The sequence below is a fragment of the Pollachius pollachius genome (genome assembly GCF_949987615.1).
Source record: "Pollachius pollachius genome assembly, chromosome: 5".
Classification (NCBI taxonomy): domain Eukaryota; kingdom Metazoa; phylum Chordata; class Actinopteri; order Gadiformes; family Gadidae; genus Pollachius; species Pollachius pollachius.
Genome location: NC_136938.1, coordinates 25,158,759 through 25,164,536, shown reverse-complemented (window position 1 = coordinate 25,164,536; position 5,778 = coordinate 25,158,759). Strand labels below are relative to the sequence as shown.

Sequence of the window (5,778 nt, the reverse complement as noted above, 5' to 3'; positions counted from 1 at the left end):
CCACAGACAGGTGACTTTACGTGAGTTGGGTGGATATTTTAGTTGGAAACGCCCAAACAAGATTAAACCACATGTTAATCTCACAAGTAATCAAGTAAAATATACTTTGTCTTTTCAGCAGCGTGAATACTTAAAAACAACAAATGACTTTTCATTCCATTCGGCCTGTTCTTCCGGTTGGCACAACCTCGGTTCAATCAAGCGCACCCTCTCATATTTACAATCGATTTCTAAAAAAATCGGTGAACATGTTCAAACCGTGTTGTGGTGGTGGTGGTGGTGGTGGTGCTGGTGGGGGCGATGCGAGGAGTGTATGTTGGGTAGCAGGTGACATCAGGTTTGCATAAGGCAGGTTTGTGTTAACTATGGAGTACAGGTGGCTATCCACCTACCAGCTTCTGGGACTCCTTCTGCTAATACGGACACACCTTAGACCCACACTCCCCCCACCGGAGGGACGGATGGAAGGTGATTTCTCCACCCGTACCATAAGCTCAGCGTGTGTTACTACGGGATGCAGTGTGAGGCCTATTACTAACATGGTAGCGTCGGGGGGGGGGGATGCGAGTTCCATTCCCAGAGTAGCTCACTAGTTAGACATCAGGCGGTGTCGTGATACTGAAGTTGTCTTGTACTTTTTTATGCTCGATTTTAATCTCACATCGACCTGTGACCCTTTGTTGCCTTGTGTGTTGATTTAGCGATTGTTGAATTGAGAACACACCTTACACATGATCCGCGAAACTATCCAACCATCGCATACCATCGCAAAACAATATATTGTTGTGATGAGGATACCTGTATACCTCTTCCTATAGCAGCCTTCCACTGGAGTCATGTGAACGTTGATATTACGCTGGGATTGTCCTTACCTCACTTGTAAAGCCCTTTGGGTAAAAGACTGCTGCTACAAGACTAAATGGGATTGCATTCAGAAGCCTCGGCATTAGGAATAATACTGAAAATGACTTGGGGAGAAAAAGCAGCAGAAACATGTTTGGACCAAAGGAAATGTCTGCAGCTTGTTTGTACAGAAACGCTAGCGAGCGTGTAGTGACATGATGTCACCGCCGACTGAATCACCCCGGAGGAGCTAACGAGCCGAGACCGTCGGGTTCTGACTCCCGAAGAGAATGGGGCTGTTGACATGGTTCCCGTGGCAACAGGCGTAAAATGACTCATTAACCTGTTTGGGGGACAACTGTCAAACAGACAGACAGGCCAGCAGTTCTACAGACAGACAGACGGACGGACAGACAGACATAAATCAAAGTCAACAAGGGACAACCCCCACGAAGCTACGGGGAAACATTCCTCGCCAATCATTAACTCTGATCTCCCCATTTCTTCCTCATTTCTGTTAATGTATCTATCAATTCATCTAACTCTCTCTTTATCTCTCTGCTTCTCTCGCACCCTCTCTGCATCTCTCCGTTTGCCCATTGCTGTCTCTTTCTGTCTCTCTTTCTGTCTGTCTCTCTCTCCCTCTCTGTCTCTCTCTCTCTCTCTCTCTCTCTCTCTCTCTCTCTCTCTCTCTCTCTCTCTCTGTCTCTCCCACTTTCTCCATTGCTGTCTCACTCTGTCCCTCCCTTTTTCTCTCTCTCAATCCATTTTTTGAGATGCCAATTTATGATGTTAACAAAGGGCTTTATTGGCATGAAAAGACACACTCTTTAATATTGCCAAAGCTGAAAAGATATGCTATTACACAACAGTGCAATAACATGAATTAATCAGACTACAGCTTTAACTCACTTTAGCATAAAGACCGTACATCGTATTAGATATTAGATAGAACAATATATTGGCCTAATTGACTTAAACTGCCTTCTGGTCACAACGGCTTGGTCGTCCGATTCAGTGGGGGGTCTCTTTCAGTCTACACCCTCCACCTTGCTCTCCCTTCCCCTCGTCCCCCCAGGGCGTACAATCATGAAGTTGAATGATGTGACGGAATAACATGAACGTGCACGTCATCTGTGACTGAGTAGGCACGGGTCTTGCGTTGCGGGGGCGAGACTGTATGACTGTTCGCCACGTTACACAGACGCGTGTTTCTGTGAAGCGCGAGCGGCAGAGTTCAATGTATCACTGGTACCTTCCCAGACAGACTCCCGTAACACATCAGACATCAGCCAACACAGAGGTAATCCTCCTGTCACGCAACCATCCGGCTGCATCCTGAAACGTGGAGGCCAGGGATGGGGGGAGAGGGATAGAGAGGGGGGGGGGGGATAGAGAGGGGAGGTACAGAGAGGGGGGAGGGGAGGGATAAAACATGAGAGAGAGAGACAGTGAAAATGAGAGAGTGAAACTGGGAGTGAGAGGGAGCTGTAGAGAGATTAAACAAGGAAGACAGAAAATGAAAGCTAACGTCACAGAGGGAGATAAAACCCATTAAACAAAGAGATAGATGGTAGGTCATCAGAGAGAGAGAGAGAGAGAAAGAGAGAGAGAGGGAACAGAGAGAGAGAAAGAGAGAGAAATAGGCTTTTATAAGATGACATGTGACCTAACCTCGACCTTGATCTGATTTCTGTATGAGGTATCAAGTAACACGATGTGGATACTCGTATATGTGTATATCTATGGTGTGAGCATGTTTTATAGCATAGGTGGTCCTTTTGGTTATGCAATCATGGTGCTGTAGAGCCGTCGGTGGTGTTACTGGTGTTTTTACTGATGGTATAGCTGGTGTAACTTGTGGTGTAACTGGCGGTGCCCGTGGTGGTGTAACTGAGTGTGTTACTGGTAGGGGTTACTGGTGCTGTTACTGATGGTGTAGCTGTGCTGTTACTGGTAGGGTCAGGGGTGGGGTTAGGGTGGGGCTGCTGCTGGCCACTGTGCCATGTGTGCCGTCATGTTGCTCAGAGTCTGGCACATTTCTACGGATTAAACATGAAAGCAGGAACACAGCAGAGGAGAGGGACAGAGGGGACAAAGGGACACACGAGAGATTGGAGGAGGAGGAGGCAGTTGTGGCTCGGCCGCTGTGACTGTTCTGATCAGCGGTGGAAACTGCTGGGTTCCTTTCTGAGTCTTTCAACCTGTGAGCTAAACCACAGTTTGACTCTTTAAACCGAGAGAAAACATTCTGGTCTGCAAACAGGAAGCCCAAGAATGCTAACAGCACTTACAACACTCCCAACATTACACACACACACACACACACACACACACACACACACACACACGTGCACTCGCACACTCACACACACACACACACACACACACACACACACACACACACACACACAAACGTGCACCCGCACACACACACACACACACACATGTACACTTGCACAAAAGCACACCCACACACACCCACATGTGCACGCACACATGTGCCCTTGTACACGCACACGTATCAGACACACACAAAAAATATCACACATAATCGCTCATTCACACACACACACATATCACATACTCCCGATTGCACACACACACACACACACACACACACACACACACACACACACACACACACACACACACACACACACACACACACACGCACACAAACAGGAGTTCCTGTCCAGCATGATGATGCCATTGTGCAGCTTGCTCAACAGCACATTAGCAGAGATAACTTCTATAATAATTTACCATCATGAGCCGAGCAATAAAGTATTGATTGAGTATTGATGATTTAAGTAATTTAGTACATATATAAGGGGATGTTACAGCTTTGGCTTTTAGTTTTGAAACACTTTAACTGATATTTCAAGTATTGGATTCATCAAAACATAGTAATACACAGTAATACAACTTTGACATGTTGATCTTTTCTTTAACTGATATTACATATAAAATAAAAGTTTTGATAACAGAAGGAAATCTAATTGTTCAGCAAGGGGACCCGGCAGACATACAATACAAACTGCATATTTATATACAGTATAGTATATATTTAATGCATATGAAATATTATAAACTGAGTTGTATCTTACTCTCCAGTGTATTACACACACTGTGGCCGGATGTGACACGTGTGATCATTGGGTCGCTGGGTCTTGAGCTCATGTCTCAGCTCTACGCCCAGGCGGTCACTCACTACCCGTCAGACAGAAGCAAGAACGCTTCCGGGCTGACGGGGAGGAGGGCTGCAGCCCCGGGTACTGCACACCCGCAACACGTCCTCCTACAAAGGCCTCACACCTGTACATCTGCCACCATGCAGGCTTCATAGGCTGTCATTATCAGTGCAGGGTACACACTTTCAATGACAAGCGCAACCAGGCTGCGCTTACATATAATCCATGCAATATAAATATGCATAAATAAAGCGTAAGTCCTCGTTGCAAAGTGCTTGGGATATACCACAACACACCAACCGACCAACCAAGCTTCCTTCACCACAGTCGAGTGTCTTTAGTCTGACTTATTTCGATGCTCAAGTCTTCATCTGATTCAGAACCCAAAGTTAAAGATAACGCGTCAGGAGATCAGAAACGAGCAACTTTTACTCGGGTTGAGGTAGCGAGCCCCACATACAGTGCTGGTGGATGGACTCCAAAAGACCGACTGGAGCTCACCTGAAGTCCCATCCGGAGCCGGGACCCCCCACCCCATCAAACCTTCGTCAGTGAACCGATGATTGAGTAAAGAGATCCGCATCTTACCTTGGCGACTGAGGCTCCAGCATTCTCCACTGCGTACGGTTCGATCGGTTCCCCTCTGAGTGTGACACAAGTGAAGACAGCACGATCACTCTGTGGAACGCACGCTGTGTGTAGGCGGCGGTGGTGGTCGTGGTGGGGTGGGGGGCTTCCTTCAGCCCGGATCACAAGACAGAGTCGGTCGGCGAATTAAACGACAGCCTCAAAATAGTTAGCCGGCAGATAAAGAGATAATGTGGGTCGTTCATCAGCATACTTTACGCTCTAGCCGCCGCCCATATTCTCCTGAATAGTGGTTAGGTGGGACGGGGCACACAGACACACAGACACACACACATACACACACACACACACACACACACACACACACACACACACACACACACACACACACACACACACACACACAACGGACACACACACACACACACACACGGACACACATGCACGCGCGCACACATGCACACCGAGTTTTGATCGGCTTTGTTTATTTTGCATTCAGACGTATAACATTACATATCAGCCAGGCGTTGAGTTACAGAGCACACACCTTTACCTGCGGAAGGGGCGTATTGCATGATGAGGTAGTTATATTCAGTCAATAGCATAATGATAATATGGTAGTTAGCGGGGGCGTAGGAATGAGTTTAACATTGGGGGGGACACATATCGGAAATCTGACAGATCCGTTAATGGTTTGTACAGAAATATGTCTGAAAAAATTCACAAATATATTTTGGAAATGTAAAGGAAAACACATTTTGAATGGCAGTAATGAACTGATGAATATAAAATCAATTCTTTAATTGCACGCTCAATCATCCAGTTTTTTAGAATAAGAAGCGGTGACAAGACGCTGTGTTGCGCTTTCAAAATAAAATAAAATATTTTTCTCCCCCCGGTATTATTTTTAGGTGGGACAAATGCGCCTGTCTCCAATATTGGAGGGGACACGTTCCCTCCGCCCCCCCCGGTTCCTACGCCCTTGGTAGTTAGTATAATGCACACACGCACACACTGACCAGGGTTCATTATAAAGTAAAGGCCTGTAGATTTTTGACGACCTTTTCGATTTCTATAATATAACCAGTATGCCTGTCAACTACCTACCGCCATCAAGAGGAAGTTATTTCCTTGATGGATAAATCAAAGGCCA

The 5,778-nt window shown here is 46.5% G+C and overlaps 1 protein-coding gene across 2 annotated transcripts in view; it reads right to left on the bottom strand.

Moving 5' to 3' along the window:
- The window catches only part of LOC307075879 (multiple C2 and transmembrane domain-containing protein 2-like), a 27,024-nt gene extending 22,144 nt beyond the window's left edge, over positions 1-4,880 (bottom strand). Inside the window, exon 1 of one of the 2 annotated variants that reach the window (XM_079736608.1) lies at positions 4,626-4,880. The gene's annotated coding sequence lies outside the window, so the exon portion shown is untranslated. The remainder of the gene's footprint in view (positions 1-4,625) is intronic. The other variant, XM_079736607.1, reaches the window with a different exon arrangement.
- Positions 4,881-5,778: the final 898 nt, after the last annotated feature.